The sequence below is a fragment of the Phaenicophaeus curvirostris genome, chromosome 1 (genome assembly GCF_032191515.1).
Source record: "Phaenicophaeus curvirostris isolate KB17595 chromosome 1, BPBGC_Pcur_1.0, whole genome shotgun sequence".
Taxonomy (NCBI): domain Eukaryota; kingdom Metazoa; phylum Chordata; class Aves; order Cuculiformes; family Cuculidae; genus Phaenicophaeus; species Phaenicophaeus curvirostris.
Window position 1 is genome coordinate 194,858,337 of NC_091392.1, and position 20,357 is coordinate 194,878,693.

Here is a 20,357-nt window from a genome sequence, read left to right on the forward strand (position 1 = left end):
CTGTTAAGAAATACTGTCAAATAGAAATTGGAATAACAGTCAAATTGGAATAAGAATTAAAAAAAAAGTTTTCCCTCCTAAGCTCTAACTGAAATAGGGTACTTAGGTTTTAGAAGGAAAATATCTGATAATAAAGCATTATGATAACATTTCTGGAAGCAATGGGATCCTCTGCCTTGGAATAATTGTTTCTGTCCTCAAAAACAAATGAAAATTCCCCCCTGCTTCACACCAGTTGCTATTATTTGCAGCTGACCCTGTCTCTGGCATCTCATTGCCTGTCAGCAGTACACTGATGAGGTGAAGAGCTGCCTTTGCAACCAAACCATGTCTGGCTCCTTGCTTTAGTAGCTGCTGCATCAAGCTGAGAGAACCTGAAATCAGACTTTTGGCAGTTTTACTCTTCTCTTGCAGTAGAAGGAGATTTTTGCAGGAAGGATAAGCCTTGGAAGTATTTACCCTGACTGCCCTTTCACTCAGCCTCCTGCTGTCTGAACTAGAATACACTAGGAGACATCCATGGGTTTCCTAAGGCAGGAGGAACTCTTGGTTCTTATGGAACTGTAAATCTCCAAGCACAGACGAGATAACAGAAGAAAGAAATTGCAACCATCCAACAGGCTTAGACACTTCCTGCTTGTAACATCTATAAAGGTTAACAAAAAAGAGCTGATTAGAAGAAACTCCTACTTATTTATATTTACGATTGGATGCAGATGGTGGTCCTTATGGTGTGCAAGTGCTGAAGCATCTATATCAGCTTGCCTCAGACACCACATCAAATCATCTTCAGAGGCAGTATTTTTCTCTTGTTTTGGAGTAAAGCTCTAAGCATTTGAAACAGTTTTTTTTCTACAAATCCTTATGTCTCAATCTGTCAGTAAAGTCAAGATAAAAATACCTATAACAAGCTTCATTCAAAGATACCATTTCTTTACTAAAATAGATGTCATTCATTATAACAATAGACTCTGGAAATAGGAACCCCTTTGTGACTTTGTGGTGCATTAGTACATTAAATTACAGCCTTTTGCGTAAAATGATCACTGCAGCAAAGCACTAAATAGCTGATATTAAAGCACAAAAATTATTTTTGTGTTTCATTTACCAAATATTTCTGTTCCATTACACTTCTCATCTTGCCTTCTCACTGTACTAAAGAAACCAATTTCTTCCTTTGTATTCTAACTAAAATGTTTTTTTCACTCTGATATTAGTGTAGATGCTGGAGGCACTACCTTATATGTGGGGCTAAAAACAGCCTACAGTTCAGTTCCTTTTTCACCAAAAATGGCAATTCAACTTCCCAGCAACTGTATTAAGATGGATATAAATCCTATAACTTAGCTTTAAGCAAAAACTTGGAGCCTTATGAAGAACAAGACTGGCTTCTTTCAGTGCTTGTCTTTACACACATTATAACATAAATGTTATATTTCCTTATAAATGTCAGCAAATTGAGAGGAAGCACTACACTGGGATCCTATCAGTCTTACTGAGGAAGGCTCACTCTTCATGTGCAATGGTGATTCGTTTTCATTTCAGAACACAGAGATAGTAGTGCCTACTACCTCTGAAATGGAAATCCCAGATTCAAGCCTTTTCTCAGGTAACTTTAATATCTGGACATAATATGGTTTCTAAAGAACACACAGCTGGTAAAAGGTGTCAGATTGATACTCTACCCTGCTTTTCCTTAGCATTTTCTTAACCAACAGGGCAGCTGCAGGCACAGGTGTTCCTCTCACCTGTAACTCCAGGCACAATTGTATGTACATTCTGAAAAAAATAGTAGAGGGAAAGGTTTGTTGTTCTGCCCGTTAGTGCTGCAACAGTTGAACTGTGGCTGAAAAATCCTCTTTGTTAATTGCTTTCTTTTGGAGGTAAATACTAGGCCATCACTGAGATTTCAAATATTTTATTTGGAAATGTGTGAAGCACATAAATTCCCATTCTCCACAAAGTCCTGCTTGTCACCACAGTAATATTTAGCCTGCCAGAAAGGTAAAAAAATTCATCTGCTGAAAGATTATCAGCTCTTCCTCTGCCTTTTTTTGACCATTTTTGCAAAGTAAGACTCTTGAATAATAGCTCATTGCCTAATTATTTTTATCAACAGGAATTCTGGAAAGACCATGGTGATTGCATTGTTAGGAAGGAGCAGTGAACAGCTTGGAAAAGATTCTCCAACATCCTGTTGCCTCCTAAGAAGCAGCCAGAGGCAACTGAAAGCCCAAAGTTTGTACTTTCTTACTAACCCACTGGTACAAACTTGTAAATACCTTTAATACAAGGACAGGGATGCTGGAGGGCTGAAAGACCTTGGGTCTCTATGTCCAAATTCCTCCTAATCCTCAGCCAGAGCTCCTTGATGTGAGAGTAACACTGACACATTTGTTCTCTGTAACTTGAGAAAGGTAATTTGATTTTTGCATTTCATCTTACCCTCTCTGCACAAGAGGGCTAATAATAACCTTCTCATCACTGTGCTGGATTTAGTGCATTAGTAGCTGTCAAATGTCTGTAGAAGTGAAAAGGGTTATTTAAGGATACGTCTTCCTGGCACATTACGGCATAGTGTAAAACCATGTATTCAGGAGAGTGTAATTAGGCCTGTGCTCTACACTGATAAAGAGCTTATGAGGAACACGGGAAGTGTCAATCAGAAGACAGCTGTGTGGTAGCAGCACCCAATTTCCAAACCGTGAGGAGTGAGTAATGTGAGTTCGACTAGCTGCTCCAGGGCTTAGACACCACCTTCTTCCCTCTCCTACATTTCTAACACCACTCATGGTCCACTTTTGGCCAGTTTGTGATCTTTTTCTCATGGATATATCCACCCGTTCCTGAATCAGCTCTGGATACACCACACCTTGCAGTGGCCCCATGTTTTCTCAGATAGTTTCATTCACAGCCACAGTCAGATTGTGGTCTTAAAAGCATAACAAAGTAAAAACAGAGGCACCATTAGAGGTCAGGGGAAAAACATGACGGCAGAACTTAAAACCTGCATGTAGAAGTAACTCTGTTCTGGAATAGTAACTGTAGAACAAGAATTTAAATTTGGAATCCGTAGTCCTCCACTGACCTGTGCACACATCCCTCATGCCCGGGTAAGACACTACCATCCCGACTACAGCTATAGACCCTCATTTCCAGTTGTTGGCCCCGTGTCTTCCCTTTGATTAAGGGTTCTATCCAGAAAAAAGTCATTACAATTTGTAAGGGCTCATTGCTAGGGCTTTAAACTAGATGTGACAGGGGAGGGGGATAATATCAGGCTACGACAAGTGGTGGGAGAACACACAGTTCTTGGAGGGATGGGGTTCTGGTATGGGCCCTCCACCTGTTACGCAGGGGTGTGCTGGGGATGACATGGCACTGTTGAAGTCCTGTGGAGATAAGTGAGAGGCTCCTGAGGTAGTAGGTGCCAGGAAGGAAACATTCCCAAAGCACCTTAAAGGAAATACAGGGTCTTCCACTAAGAAGGCAATGTGACCAACAGCCCAGCTGAAGGGCCTTTATACAAACACATGAAGTTTGGGCAACAAACAGGAGGAGCTGGAAGCTACCATGCTACTAGAAAGCTATGATTAGAGCCACAAAACATTCAGGTTCAAACACTGAAATCCATTATAATGAAAACTGAATTAAATCAGGATAAAATTCCCAACAAGTTTCCTTAAACAAATGTGTTCACAGTGATAACCAGACAAAGGTACATCACTGCTGTGTGTCTGTCCTCACAGACTGAGCTGTCACAGGTAGTTGTAGAACAAGGGCATGACATAGTACAAAATAGGAGATGAAAGGAGTTACACTAGAGTTAGTGTTAATATTGTGAGGTATTTATGACTTTAGATTATCTTTAATTAGTCTTCTACCTGCCTTAAAATACTGTTGTAAAGAAGATACTGGCTTGTTGAAAAAAAAACCACGTTATACGGTTAACCTTATAGCCATCACCTGCCGATGCAGCAGAGGGTTTAATAGCCACATGTGTGTCCCTTCCACATGAAGTGCTGAGGAGCCCAGAGTATTTCATCCTACACTTTCTGGTTAATCCAGCCCTGAAGTACCTGCTTTAGGTGATATAAGGCACCTGATAATAGTGTTTCTTCCATTATGTTCATATCAAGAGCATTCCTGTAAGTGGTCCTGTCCCAAACCAAGCACTGAAAATGTGAATACTACATGTGAAGTAAGCCCATGGCATGAGTTAATTTGGTCTCCAAGTGAGACGTGCTTCTTGCATCCACATAATAGTGGGAACCTTCATTGATGAAAACAACTGAGTGAGAAGGAAAGCATCGATTTTACAGCTTAGGTTACAAGAGGGAAAGGCAACCTGAGTAACTGCCAGGGTGTGATGAAGGATCATGCAATCATCCTGGGATGATGGTGATGAAGTCATTCCAGTTAAATTACGGATGAATTTTTCATCTTTTTTATTTCCTCTGTCTGATGTGACTCAATGATCCAGTGTGTCTTTTCTAACCTAGTGATTCTGTGATTCAGTGATTTCCCCTGTTTTTCCTTTTCTGGCTCTGCAGTCCATTAGGCTACAATCCTGCTGCTCCTCCCTACAGAGATGAGAAGGGGTGTTATAACCAGCACTTTAGACAGATTTTCACAAGAAAATGCCAATGTATTTTAAAAAAATGGTGTCAGTGACTGCAAAAGAGTCACTGTGCTTGTATTCAATGTGACAATTATCTACAATATGATTAAAGAAGACAGTCTTAAAGTACATGTTTTGATGACTATAAACAGAAAAGTATAATCCACAGTAATTTCTCTGGTCTAACATAAGCCTTTGAATTCTCATATCTCTTAAACCATACAATAGTCTCAATTCTTCCACAAATACCTTAGTCCATACTTAGAAGTGACGTATAGGCAGTGCACTTTTGTACATCACAGGAAGAGCAGGGACTGCTACTACTGTTTGGAATATGATAGTGCCAAAAAGATAAACATCCTGCTGTGCTGTCATATTAAGAATATATTTTAAGAGAATCTAGACAGACAAGAAAGCAGCAGGTTAAAGGGAAAAGCAAGGGACAGAGATGACTGACCTAGAGATAGCACAACAAATTAACAGCAAAGCCAGGAAAAGAAGTATGTTATTTTTAGCACACAGGTCAGCTTGCCAGGCTGTACCACCATTCATAAGGTCTGGAGTAACACAGCCTACTCATCTTCCACACTAATTATCATTAGTGCTGAGCTGAGTATTGTTATGTGGCCTCCCAGAAGAATAAATTGCCTATTTTACATGAAATAAAGGTTCCTTTGCCTTAAGAATTTCCTTCTATGCAAAAGCAACTTATCATTTCCCACAGACGCTTGAAAGCCTTCCTCTGAGGCACTCATAAATCAAGCAGCAGCAAAACACATGGACTGAAATCACTCTTAACTAATCTCCTACTCCGTCAACAGTAAGTCATTATTAGGTCATTAATAATTGTACCACAGTTTTTAATAAAAACATAAAGTAGCTATTCTGCTAGTTACTGCTAGAGCACGAGTTCAAATGTTTCATATTTCCTTTTAAAACCAAATTCATTTCCTAGCTGTTCTTAACTGAGAGCATTCCTTCATTCTCAAGAATAACATATCTTTGACTTGAGAAAATCAAGTATTAAAACTTGAAAACCAAAATAGTGATTTCTCTCAGTCCCACTGCAACTTCTGCAATAAATGAGTCCCCTCACTGTTCAGTGTGTGTAATCAAACAAAAGGCAAATGTGCATTTAGTAGATAGTTTCCCATACTGTTTTATTTTTGTTTATAATTTGATGACAGTTTAGAATTGGTTTAGTTTATAAACCTACAGTAAAATCTCTTTCACATAACTTTAGTCAGGTACATATGATCTTGATCTGAGTTCTTTCTGTAGCCAACGAAAAGAAATTAAATATTTTTGTGTGAAGTTCTTCTGATCTGTTCTATACCTCTGAAAAGATCCATGACTTAAATGTCATCCCTTACCGAGGTGCTGGTTGCAACATGACTGTTTAAATCTGAGAAACTGCTAACTGCACTGGTTGAGAGACCTGGGAAAATTCAGCTGAACATTTTGGTGGTCAGTTATGCAGGAGCCATGAACCAAACCTCTGATGGTGGTAAAAAAAAGAAGCTATTGATATTTTTAATATGAAGCTTAGTTTTCCCCTCCCTTGCTCAATGGTCTGTGCTAGACCAATAATCATGAACAAAGCCAGATTCAGCACAACTTGGCTCACTACTAGGACTTCTTTCTTTGTTTGGCCTTAACAAGATATAAAGAACACTTGCCTCTATTCCATTGTTTTTTATAATAAAAGAGCTCTAGATGTTTGATTTATGACTTAATTTTCAAATAAATACTGAATGGGAGGTGATTCATCACATGATAATCTTACATGCTAAACATGATATGAATGTATAATGAGATACAGACAGAGAAAATGAAGCCATAATCAGTTTTGAAAATTAGGTTAGAAGAATAATGACTTTAAAAGATTTTTACAATGAGAAAAGATAAAAGCTTGGCAAGAGAACAAATATTAATAGATGTGATGGCAAATAAGAAGAAGACTAGGGCACAGGCTAGCAAAAAATTATAAGGCAGCCCAGCAGTACCAGCACTAAAGAAGGCTGACCTGTGGAATAAGGTATAAAACAGAATCAGAGAGTCCTGGTTTCAATTCTTTTTCTGCTTCCCTCTTGCAAATCTTTTCACCTTCATTTCTGCTTTCCTTTAATGATTATTTTATTTCTCCAGCTTGTAAAAGACTGTTTCTTTAGGGGTTTGAACACATCTTAACTCAAAATTTTTTTTGTGATCAACTGTTTAGAATGATCGCCAATCTTGTTTTGAAGTCTCACATTCCTTATTATTTTCAACACAATTTGAGCTTACTGTTTAGAATCTGTACTGTTGAGTTTGAATTTTGCTAATATTGTAGTTATTGAACCATTTTATACTCTGGTATATTAAACAATCTTAAGATACTACATGACTTTTCACTGAGTTGGTTAATTAGAATAATCATGAAAACCAAGAAAATCCCCACTCTAAAGCCATATCATATCATGTGATTGGAGAAGAATCATGATTTAGCAGTTAGTGCAAAGAGACAAGACATCTCTATATGGCACGTTATATCATTGGATTGAACTCTTTGGAATTGATGTACTGTGGGAGGGACTTAAAACACTGAATTAGAGTGGATGATTGAATTTTAAAATGGGGAACACAAGGTGTGATCAGTCCTGCCTTTGCATGAGGTAGGAGCTCATGGAACAAAAAAAAATCTAGCTGTCAAATTTTTGAATTAAGACTTAACCTGTGATAGTTTTACCGTATAAAGTGGTAGATTAGGAGACAGATATGGATAGTACCATTAGACTATAAGGTAAATAACTTTGACACATCTGAATTTATACATATACAATATGATTGAATGCCATGACTTCTGAGAGACTTCCACATTGCTACCAGTTTGCAAGTAAATTGAATCCAAGTGAATTATTTTGACAGATGGTACCAGATCTTGACAGATGGCAGAATAACTGAGCTAAATTTCAGATTTCAAAACCTAATCACACATATGACAGGCTAATAGTTTAAGATACAAATGCACCTTAGAAGAAGGAAAAAGTGGGGTGGAGGAGATAGCAATGGATTCTGCAATTTTAGGTAAATTAAAGCAGAAGTTGTTAATTTTTTAAAAGAGAAACTGCTATTGATTTTCACCAGTGACATAGCGGGCTTTATGTGTTTCTTTTGTCCAGATACCAGTTCTCATTTCTGCCTTACTGTCTCTTTCTAGAGGGTCCTTTCAGCCCTGTGCCCTGATACTATCTGAGTATTTGACAAATCTGCTGCTGATCATCAATGTATATGACACATCACATTTCACACCTCTGCATCTGTCTTTTTCTGAAGGGTGTTACAGTGCTGAGTAGGTGTAAACTGAGAACAGAGTCAACTGGCTAGCTTATATCATTGTTGTATGCCTCCTCTACTAAAAATATTCTATGATATCTTGCTCTAGTGATCCTAAGCTTTCTAAGTACTGTAGATGCCACTAGTATTATTGCTTTTTCCTCTCTGTCTCTTAAAGCTGACCACAATTTTTGTAAAATTATATGTGGAGAAAAACTTATTATTGATATTTGACATTTTTTGTAGGTTTTCACTCTAATTTGAAACGGTAGTAATGTTTCTAATAGTATTTGCCAGGGGCATTTAAAGAAAGACTCCTAGACATTTAAGTCCAATGAATGTGTCTTTACAAAATCCCTTCCAAATGGCTTTATTATGGAACTTGCGTGTTTGGATTCTTTCAGTTCCAGTTTTGTGATAAATCCTAACAGACCCTTGGGAAATAAAACTTGCACTTGTAATCCCTGGAAAAAATACTTTCATAGTTCTAATTTCTTCAGAAAATAATTCAGACTAATAATTGGTTTACGATGGATACACATATACTTCTTAGTTTCTACTAAGGCTGAGGTTGTTTAGCCTGGAGAAGAGGAGGCTGAGGGGAGACCTCATTGCTCTCTATAACTACCTGAAAGGAGGTTGTAGAGAGGAGGGTGCTGGCCTCTTCTCCCAAGTGACAGGGGACAGGACAAGAGGAAATGGCCTCAAGCTCCGCCAGGGGAGATTCAGGCTGGATATTAGGAAAAAATTCTTCACAGAAAGGGTGATTGGGCACTGGAACAGGCTGCCCAGGGAGGTGATTGATTCACCTTCCCTGGAGGAGTTTAAGGCATGGGAGGACGAGGCATTGAGGGGCATGGTTTAGTGTTTGATAGGAATGGTTGGACTCGATGATCCAGTGGGTCTCTTCCAACCTGGTTATTCTATGATTGTATGATTCTACCCCTTTTCCTGGTGTTTCTCTCACCCTTCCTTTGCTCCTTAGGTCCTGTGGTTGGTGATGTCATGCTGGTGGGTGGGAATGTTACAAACAGCTGACAGCAGTCAGAGTCCTTCACCAGAAGGAATATGATGGCCATATTGATGATTTCTTCTTTGTCCCTGCAGCAGCCAGTTAGGGACATTTTTATGTGTTTGATAATGAGTTCTTTCATAATTTTTTTCTTTAGTCTGAAGCTTCACAGTACATCTGAATTAGCTATATGTGGTCCTTCTAATGAATGTTATATACTATTTCATTATTCTCCTTATTGTCAGTAGAGCCTGATTTTCCCAGATCCAGGACATTTTTTTTAACTAACCTTTCCTGAGTTGTTTATAGTGTGGAGTCTGCAGTGCCACCCTGTGCCACATGCCTAATCATCCCATGCCTGCATTCCTCTATGCTCCATTCCATGTTTCCACTTCTGAGGGGCTCTGCTATTTTGTGCCAGGTCTCCATTTCTGTATATCATCTAACACATCTAGCACATCATTGTGTTGGACAGAAATATCTCAATCCACACAGAATAGCTACTTGTTAGTACCATCTATGCAAAATTGCAGTTATACCACACAAAGATAACAAAAGTAAAGCAGATCAACCACAGACACCTGATCAAAGAAACTGCTGTTAAAATTAAATGAAGTTGTAGAGATTGCAGACAGGTCAAGAAAGGTCTGGAGAGGACAAGCCTGGTTTGCTTCAGTCCTGAGGCCCTGCAGACTCAGTGCAAGGGATGTGGGCTGCTGTTGGCAATAACCATGCAGTATTACATGGCTACACAGTAACACTATATTCCAAATGGATGCTATACAAAAACCTAACTTGACAACTCTGAATTTTCAAAAGAAAGCATCATTTAAATTTCCTTTGGCCAATATCCAAGCTTGCTTATGGATGGATACCTTGTCTGTATAAAATGGGTGAAAATATCAACCAATCTTATGACAGGGGTAGGTTTTTATGATGCAAAACTCTCCATGTGACAAAATTGCTTCAACTAGTACACTGAATTCTTTACTGGAAAGATGAAAAGCTCTTCTAAACCTTTACAGCTGGGTTTTTGCAAGAATGATGTCTTGGTGGGGAATTAATCATAAAAAGGAGGGAGACAGATGTTTGTATTGAAGAACTGGCTGGCTATGAAATAGGTTGATTTAGTCATACTGTTCCTCATACTGCTGAGATGTGCATGTTTTTGTGAACCCTACTGAGTCACAAGGATAATTTTTGTGGTTGAAAGTACCCAATTGTAACTTTATGTTAGGGATACAATAACTATGGAGAAAAGATTTATTGTCTGCCATATACCTCAAGTTTGAGGTATACAGAGCACACTATTCCTGTGCTCCTTGAAGTATATGACAGTTCTTACTCTGATTTTACTCTTCTATATTTAGCTGCATTGATCTTTAGCTGACAGGTCCTCATCAGATAAATAATACCTAAAATTTTTAAGTTTTATTATTACATTTTTTTTATTCTGACCCCCGTCCAGCCAGATTTCATCTTTTTAATCTGTGGATCCATTAATTTGAGCAGGAAATTTTCTCACTTGATGATACACTTGATAATTTGGAAGCAAGTGACAGGCACAATTAAGCCTATCATACTAAATGTGCACAACTGGGCTTCATAGAATTGTGGAATAGTTTGGGTTAGAAGACATCATTAAAGGTCATCTAGTCCACCCCTCTATAATGAGAAGGGACATCTTCAACTGTATCGGGTTGCTTGGAACCCAGTCCAGCCTGAGCTTGAATGTCTCCAGGGATGAAGCATCTACCACCTCTGTGGGCAACCTGTGCCACTGTTTCACCACCACCATTGTAAAAGAAAAATTGTTCCTATATGTAGTCTAAATCTAGTCCCTATTATTGGAAAACAATTACCCCTTCTCCTATCACAACATGCCGTACTAAAAAGTCTGCCCCTGTGTCTCTTACAAGCCCCCTTTAAATACTGAAAGGCCACAATAAGGTCTCCCCATAGGCCTCTCTTTTCCAGACTGAAGAACCTCAAATCTCTCAGCCTTTCCTCACAGAAAATAGTTTGGGTTGAAAGGGACCTTAAAGATCATCTTGTTCCAACTTCCAGAAGAGGTGTTTCATCCCTCTGATCATTTTTGTGGCCCTCATCTGGACCCATTCCAACAGGTCCATGTCTTGTGCTGAGGGCTCCAGAGCTGGACACAGTACTCCAGATGGAGTCTTAGCAGAGCAGAATAGAATCATCGAATCATTGAATCATAGAATCATCAAACCATAGAATTATAGAATCATTTATTTTGGAAAAAATCTTTAATATCATCAAATCCAACAGTTAACGTGACACTGCCAAGCTCACCACTAAACCATGTCCCTACATACCACATCTATACATCTCCCAAATACCTCCAGGGATGGCGACTCAACAACTACCCTGGGCAGCATGTTCCAATGCTTCACCATTCCTGTGAAGAAACTTTTGATAATATCCATTCTAACTCTCTTGTGGCACAACTTGAAGTCACTTCCTCTTGTCCCATCACTTTTTACTTGGGGGAAGAGACCAACACCCACCTATCTAGAACTTTTGTTGAAGTACTTAGAATCATAGAATAACCAGGTTGGAAGAGACCCACCGGATCATCGAGTCCAACCGTTCCTATCAAACACTAAACCATATCCCTCAGCACCTCGTCCACCCATGCCTTAAACACCTCCAGGGAAGGTGACTCAACCACCTCCCTGGGCAGCCTGTTCCAGTTCCCAATGACCCTTTCTGTGAAGAATTTTTTCCTAATGTTCAGACTAAACCTCCCCTGGCAGAGCTTGAGGCCATTTCCTCTTGTCCTGTCCCCTGTCACTTGGGAGAAGAGGCCAGCACCCTCCTCTCTACAACCTCCTTTCAGGTAGTTATAGAAAGCAATGAGGTCTCCCCTCAGCCTCCTCTTCTCCAGGCTAAACAACCCCAGCTCTCTCAGCCACTCCTCATAAGGCCTGTTCTCCAGCCCCCTCACCAGCTTTGTTGCTCTTCTCTGGACTCGCTTCAGAGCCTTGACATCCTTCTTGTGGTGAGGGCCCCAGAACTTGTAGACAGTGATAAGGTTTCCTGTCTGACTCCTTTTCTCCAGACTAAAGAGCCACGGTTTCCTGCACTGCTCGTCATAAGACTTGTGCTCTAGATTAGAGGGACAGAATCACCTCCCTCAACCTGCTGGCCATACTTCTTTTGATGCACAGAATACAATTAGCCTTCAGGACTGCAGGTTCACATTGCTGGCTGACGTCCAGCTTTTCATCCACCAGTAACCTCATGTCCTTTTCGGCAGGGTAGGTAGTATGTAGGTAGTAGTCCTTCTCTCCACTCTTTCATCCCCCAGCCTGTATTGATACTGTGGTTTTCCCCAATCCACGTGCAGGACATTGCACTTAGCCTTGTTGAACCTCATGAAGTTCACGTGGGCGCATTTCTCAAGCTTGTCCAGGAGTTCTTTATGGTGTCCTTGCTTCTTTAACTTCCTTTTTATTATTTCATTGTACTCTTTTTATATTTAGAACGTGATTTTTCCTCTCCAAGCTGCTTCTATTTCCAGGCATAGTTTTTCTTAATAACATCTCCCATTGTTACAAAACCAGGAAGGATGTGAAATACATAATTAGTTAATTAATGGAGGCTTTGTCTGTCAAATATTTAACAGTAACAAATAAATGGAATCTAAGCAAATGTCACGGAGTTTGTACTGTTTCTCTAATGGCTTACATCTGCCATAACTAGCTATTAGCTGACCTTCAGAAAAATGAGGAATATATTCTATAAAATATTTATATTTTAAAATATTGGCCAGTTATAAAAGGTGGCTGATTACCTCACCCAAGGTAAACACAAGGGCTCGGTAAGGGCTAAGCTAATTTTTCTGTAAGAGAGCTTTTCATCCAGGGTGCTGTTTTGTCAGCAAGTGGATGGGAATGGCAAATGCTGGAAGGCTGTTCTGCCTTGAGCACGGCCAGTTGAGAGGTTAACAGCAGATGGTGTGTGGACAGGCAGATGGAGAGATGGGTGGATGGAATGATAGGTGAATGGAGGGATGAATGTCTAACGTTCATTCACTGAAGAGGGTTATTTTCTCTACAATTCGAGGGTTCTTGATGACCAGAGAAGGCAGATCACTCACATCTTTCCACTGATTTCAACAGCTTGTGCCAGGAGACAGTCAGAACCTTGCAGGAATCCACATGCTGTCTCTTGACTATGTGTCTGTATCCTGAACTACCCAAGCCAATAGCAGTTTTGTTAGGTAGAAGCTTGGGATCTGAGTGCTCTTGATCTGTTCTCCCCAGGTAAATAATTTTTCTTCACTTCCAGCATTCTTAACCCAGACCTGTATTTCTCCTGCTTACCGATGCACCGTGGTTGCTCTGCTGAGGCTAGGATAGACTGTATAGTGGTTTTGTCTGAAGGAGTTGGCTTATGGCTGTGATACAGTTATCATCACATTCTCTCTTGCTTTAATGTATTAATAAAAATGTATTAGCATATTTGCACTATTCATGTGAAGACCATAAATTTTATGGAGTAGAACTTCACTATATTTCTCCTGCAGAAACACTCAGACAAACTCTGCAACAACGGAGAAGTTAATGGAAAATCAAATGTTTATTTGTACGTTTTTATTCTCTTTTCCACCAAAACTAGCTGTCAGATCACTTTCTCTCTCCTCCAGCTGTCTACTACACCAACATCTTTTTGAAGAGAAGTTATGCAACATGCTAGAAATTTTTCTTTTCCTGCTTATTAGCCTGATAAGATTGGAGTCATCCACCCAGGCAGAGAAGGTAAAAGAAAGATGCCTAAAACTGTAATTCTCAAGTTTCTTGTTTTTCTTTTTCTACGCTGTTGCTTTACATTCCCAGATTTGCAGTCAGATAAAGTGAACTTCAAATAAAGAAAACTATCTATTCTCAGTCAGCAGCACCTATTCATTCATACTAGTCAAAATGCATTAAGTATGCTTTTGAGCCCATGGAATTTGGGCAATAAATGCTATTTAGTCTCTCAGGTTCACTTCTCTCTTTATCTGCATCCTCTGCTTGATGGAAATTCCCATGAGTTCTTAATGGAAATTCCTAGAAGCCAACTGAACCACATTCTCACACTGAATAACAACTATCATCTCCCCTGAGTTGCCATTGTGTCTGTATATTTCGCCAGGATACCATGCAAAATAGAAAATACCAAAGATACTCTTCATTGTAATGCAAAATCTAAGTGTCTTTGTACAAAAGGAGGATGTTAGTAGCATTATAGGTTTGCACATAAAATAAAGAAAGGATGGAAAAAGGTAACTCAATAGTCACAATTTTGAAGGTAGAGAAAGTTGCATTAGATGCTTTAAAAAAGTAGGAATATGTATTTGCTAATGCTTAGTGAATATGTAATAATAATTGGAAGTGGAATAATTTTTTTCCAAGAAATGGGGTTATCAGAGGAAACATCAGCATTCCTATTTTCCCCATTAACTGCTATAAGCCTGTTTCTAAGACATCCAGCATCTATAGATCAGGGACTGATTATATTCTATGATCTCTCAGAGCTTTATTAGGGTTTGTGTGTTCACCGTTTTTTCCTGAACTATTAGGAGTGACATAATTTTAAAAAAGGCTGATATCGGAAGGAATTTCTGCATGTCAGAAATCTGACAATCTATTGTTATTTATTTTATTTATAGACTTGTGCATTGAATTAATCAAACTGTCTGATTGCCTCTCAATCACTAAGGGGTATTCCAAATACCCTTGGAGGCTGAGTAAATACTAAATATCTCCAGTTTAAAAAAGGGAAGCAGAGATAGGGAGATATTAGTAGCTTAAGTTTCCATGGTATTAAGCTGTTGCTTTATAAAGATGAAGTCAATAGAAACAATAGCTTTCAACACTTCTGAAAATCAAGAAATAATGAATTTAATTGAGTCACCAAGTAAGCCAATATGAGAGCTAAGAATATATATAGCTGAGGTATTGTTAAGTGCCTGTTAGATTTTATACTTAAATTTTTCTTTCTTTTTTAGGCAGCAATCAGAAATGAGCGCTGATTAAAATAATTTTAATATGTATGACTATCAGATTAAATACAGTATAAGACTATTTGCAGTTTTTTTTTTCCACAGGAAAGCTGTGATTTAGGCGAATCTACTGTTTTATAAAGTATCAAAAAACAGAGAACAGAAAACCAGTAAAACAAATGCAGCTGTATCTTCACGTCCTACTCCAGGGAACTAACTGATCTTAGAAATATCCAGGGAATTACACAGGGCACATGTCTCAGATTTAAACAGTTGATACTTTATCTCCTAGGAAATATTAGTGTTTCAATACCTTAGTAAATATTGTACAGCAGGATCATCCATTTCTTGGTGTTATATCAAGTTATTTTTTTCCATGTCCTGAAAACCAGAATATGCATTTCCAGTGCACCAGGTATTTTTTATGCTTGGACAAGTCAAGAGTCAGAATTAATCTGCTACCTTGTACCCCCAAAGCCAAGCTCCTAGTTCATTTTAATGGGATGTAGTCTGTGTAAAATTTGCAACTTAGTTCTTAAATATTTTACTGCAGTAATGATGAACAGCCTCAGTAGTAGCCCCAATACAAGCAACCCTGTGTTGTTAGGCAGTCCAAAGATATGGATATATCCCAAATGCAGAGAACTCAAACTTTAAAGGCAAGACTTCGCTTACCTATGCTAAGCAACTAAACGTAGTCTACAGTACTAGTGTCCAGTAGTCGAGAAATGGCAATAGACAGTCCCTAGGTGTAGGTATGATCTGAAGAAGCTTAGACTGGCTCAGGTCCATGCTTATGTTTCCCCGTCGTGAATCCAAAGTTAGGACAGATGAGTCTGGGGCTAGTCCTCAAATGTGGTAGATGACTTGCAGGTGCAGTGTTACTGTGTTACTCAAAGTTGAAAATGTCCTCAGTAACCCCAAAGTCATTATCCTCCCAGAGCAGTTGATTGTCATTGTGTTAAATTGCAATCAAGAAATAATACTAAGCCTTGTGCATAATTCCTTTGTGCATTGAACATGATTATATAAAATGTATTCACCTAATGGTGTGTTTTTATGATATATATATTTCTGAACATGACAAAGGACTTGCTGAGATATGAGTGTTGGTATGCCAAACAGAAAAGAACTTAATGACCTGATTACAATATAGTTAAGAGCTGGCACAGTTGTTCACAGAATCTATTCATCACCAGGACCTAAGGGAGGGAGGTTTTAACCCTTCCTAGTGTCTATCGGTAGAACTGAGAGGGGACTCCAGATTAAGGAACCTAAAAGTAGGGATCTGTATATATGCTATATGGTTAGGGTTCCCTTAGATTCAAAGAAGGAATCTAATACAGAGATCAATTCAGTTGCTTAAATGTAAACAGCTAGCATTATTCGAGATACTCTGAAGTACATGATGTATCTGTACACATATGAATACAAAGGATTTGTTAAACACCTGTGCCCTTCTGGAACAGGAGATACCAGACATGTTGAGCTGTAGGTCTTCAGTTCCTGTTATGGGAAACAAGACACCTATCTCAGCACATGGACTCCTATGTACATATATGTAAATGTAGAGTTTCAACATAGTCTTACCCTATGGCTTTAATTCTGCTTCTAAATATCTACACCTGAGCTAGATGGCCTTGCAGCTGTAGGTCAATGTACAGTTAAAGGAAAATGAAGGTACCTTTGGGTGTTATTTGTTTAACCATTTTTTTCCCACATATGTTTTTATGAGAGGGCTCACTCTGAAATGCCAAATACTCCCCACTGTCTATAAAAGGAGACTAACAGGCAACACAAGGACATCTCAATTTATAAGTAACCATATTTGATCAGAATGCCAACACAGACGATAGCAAAAGATCGTATTGAAAGACTAATGTATTTTCAAGATATGAACAACCATTAATTTGGCGGTAGAAGGATTAAAACTACTTTGACATTCATTTATTCATGAATGAATCCTTTCTAGGCAGGAGGATCTGAAGAATCTAAATCTGAATGGAACCGCAAGATCTGTTACAATACAAAGTTGTGAGTCCTCAGATCACATCATCATCTAAGAAGACTGACATCAACAGAGGTCATACTCAGTTATCAGATTTTGAGCTGTGCAATTCTATTAAGAACAAACTGAGAGTGGGGAGTGTATATACGTAAGCATTTATGCCAGTATATATAAGAGGCAGATATAAGCTGGGTTTTAATTTTCTTTCCTTGTATCACTTTCCAAAAGGTTTGTATTATGTGTATTCTATCTGAGTAACTCAGAAGTTACTTTGACTACTTTCAGTTAGTTTTAGTACTTTCAGAACAATAATTTGTGATTCTGTTCCATGTTGATAAAGAAAATCAGGTTTAAGATAGAACTTTATTGCAACTGGAACAGCTTTATGATAGGCAGTGTCACACTAAGATACCCAAAGAAGGCACCATGAGTGTATGTTTCCTTTAGCTAATGATGTTCTCTCTTTTCATTGCATGCCCTTCTAGAAATTCTCCATCATCAATGGACAGTAATAGCAAATAGATCACTGGTCCATATAGCTGGATAAATATTACACTGTTTTGAATAACTGCAGTTTTATTAGATACTTTAAATAAGGTAACAATAATAACTGAATTGCACTTTTTAACTTCAGATGAATAAACTGAGATGTTTTCAGGAATATTTAAATGAAAACAGTGAACTGTACCCAGATTGGCAATGTAAAATGGAACAACCCATGAACCCCCGTTTCTGAAAATCTTAGAATGGTTTAACTCAGAAGGGGCCTTAAAGATTATCTAGTTACAAACACCCCTGTGATGGGAAGGGATAGATTTCACTAGATCAGGTTGCTCAAAACCTCATCGAATCTAGTCTAGAACACCTCCAGGACTGGGACATCCACAACTTCTCTGGGCAACCTGTTCCAGAGCCTCACCAAGTTCACAGTAAAAGAATTTCTTTCTAGTATCTAAACTAAATCTACATTCTTTCATCTTAAAACTGTTACCCCTCATTCTATCACTCCACTCCCTGATAAGGAGCCCCTCCCCATCTTTTCTGTAGGCACCTTTTAAATACTGGAAGGCTGCTATAAGGTCTCCCCTGGAGTCTCCCCTTCTTTAGGCTGAACAATCCTAACTCTCTCAGCCTGTCCTCATACAGGAGGTGCTCCAGCTCTTTGATCATCTTTGTAGCCCTCCTCTGGACGTGCTCTAACTCATCCACGTCCTTCTTTGAAAGGCAGGATTTTAAAGTATGAGACTGCTTTTGGAAATATATAGCTTCACAATATCTTTTTGCTGGTATCAGGCTTGTATTATTCCACTATGCTTCCCAACACCGACAATGGAAGCTAAACACTAAAATACTAGTGTATTTTTCATTCCTACATTTCTATTGAGTTAGCTTTGTTGTCTCTCACCCCTTTTTTTTCCTTATCTATCTGTGGAGGACTGGATTTGAAGAACTTCTGTAATAATATGGTACTTCTTTAAGAAGCTTAGAAATAAAAGACATTGCTATCTCAGTCTTTTTCTCACAGGAGTGCACTTATCATTCAGAATACCAGACTCCTGGTTCAGATGCATCCAGTCTGGGAGGCACATACACAGGCAGTTTACCACACACATTTATGCATGTTCCATAACTGTGTGACTGCATCTTGTTTTTGTGGGTGGATAATAAGTATGTCTGTTCAGTGAAATCCAAACTGACCATTTGGTTTGTGGAAGAGGGGTTAAAAATTGTGCTGTCATCATTATTCTCCTTTGTCTCTGTTTGCTCCTACCAGAATCTACACTCAAAAAAGTACAAAGAAGTAGAAGTCTATTTCAAAAGAAGATTGAAACATTTTTTTCCTAAATCTCTTAGCACCAACTTTCATGCAATATTCCAGTCTGCCATACTCACTAGGAGCAGCAATCCTACTGTAATCCAGCACATACAAAAACAAATGTTACATTTGCCAAGGCATCTTCACGGCCATTGCAATTAGTACTCCTACAATACAACCAGCAAAATCCATCATTCATATACTTTTACCCCAGAATTTGATATGCATCATGCAGTGCACAAAATGTCCTCCTGGAAATTGTGTGGGTGACACTTAACAACCATTATACATCAGAAAGAACATCAATGGAAAAACATTTTCCACAAAATAACCACTTCCTAGTGCAACACAAGCCTAAAAAATAACTTCTAAAGACAAGCTTAGAAAAGGAATTCATAACGACTTTGACTATAGGAATTATGGTCTCAGCAGAAACACCAGTTATGGAGTTCATTACAGTCTTTTTCTCTGCTCCCTTGCTGTTTCACAATCCCTAATGATGTTTTTTTTTTCTCACTGTTCCTGTTCTCTCTTCCCCTGACAATAACCCAGAGCTACTAACCATCCTCTTTTGTGTAACTGATTAACATAATGAGGCTGGACTAACAGCAGTTGTATTCCATCAGTCTTGGATTTTGTTGCTTCTTATCACACTGGATGAAGACTGTCCACTCTTTCCAGCTAATTCACCTGGGGTTCTAAAAAGATAAACCTTCTCCTAAAGACATTCTTTCCACAAAATCATTTTCACATTGTGACATGGTAGTTTTCTTCTTGCTGTTTAAATAAGTAGAGTTACTCTCTTTCAAACTGACATTCAGCGCAGTCAGTGTTGAAGTCAAAAATCTGACTACTTCCAGGATTGTTTACAAAGTAACTTGAAGGGGTACGAACTTCAGGAGGGCCCTTGTTCCCCAGAACTAATGAAACTTATCTATAGGTGCAGAAAGGAAATTATGTCCTACAAGAGCTGATGGTCCCTTGGGGAGAGAAGAACTCTCTATAGAATGAAGTATGATTGTTTGGGTTATTCTGAAGGTATGTTTAACTGGGTTGGTCCCCTCATCAGTTTGAATGGGACTAGCAAGGAGAGTCGCATACAAAACTGTCTGTCCATATAGGCCTTCAAGGTTCACCAAGGCTTAACAAGGGATAGCAAACAGGTGCTATTTCATTACATTGGGGCTCAGAATGCCTGCCGTGCCTCTGAGAAGTGTATAGGATGGCATTCAACAAACCATTTAGCACTGATGATCCCAAGAACTAACATTCATCTTCCCACTTTCACTGACATTTCAGTTATCTAGTGAAACAGTCTTTCAAAAGCAAGTGATAGTGGTCAGTACAGTAATACTGAGTGGCTTATATCTACTTTTTTCAAGACTTTGCTTGGTACAGCAAATTGGCCATGACTGCACTTTGTAGGGACTGACTGACATCCTTTTTGAGCCTTTAAGTATTAAAGTTTTTTATTCATTTGTTTGCTTGTTTAGACTGAAAATATATAATTTGCTGCAGTAAAATATTTTCATAACCCATCCAGCAAAACTGTTGCATGAACTGAGGTCACAC

At 38.7% G+C, this 20,357-nt stretch overlaps 1 long non-coding RNA gene across 1 annotated transcript; it reads left to right on the forward strand.

The window, feature by feature from the left end:
* Positions 1-481: 481 nt before the first annotated feature.
* On the forward strand, positions 482-19,648 carry LOC138716860 (uncharacterized). The gene is made up of 3 exons (XR_011336755.1): positions 482-654; positions 13,624-13,735; positions 19,607-19,648. It is a non-coding gene; the product is annotated as an uncharacterized lncRNA (long non-coding RNA).
* The last annotated feature ends 709 nt before the right edge of the window (positions 19,649-20,357 follow it).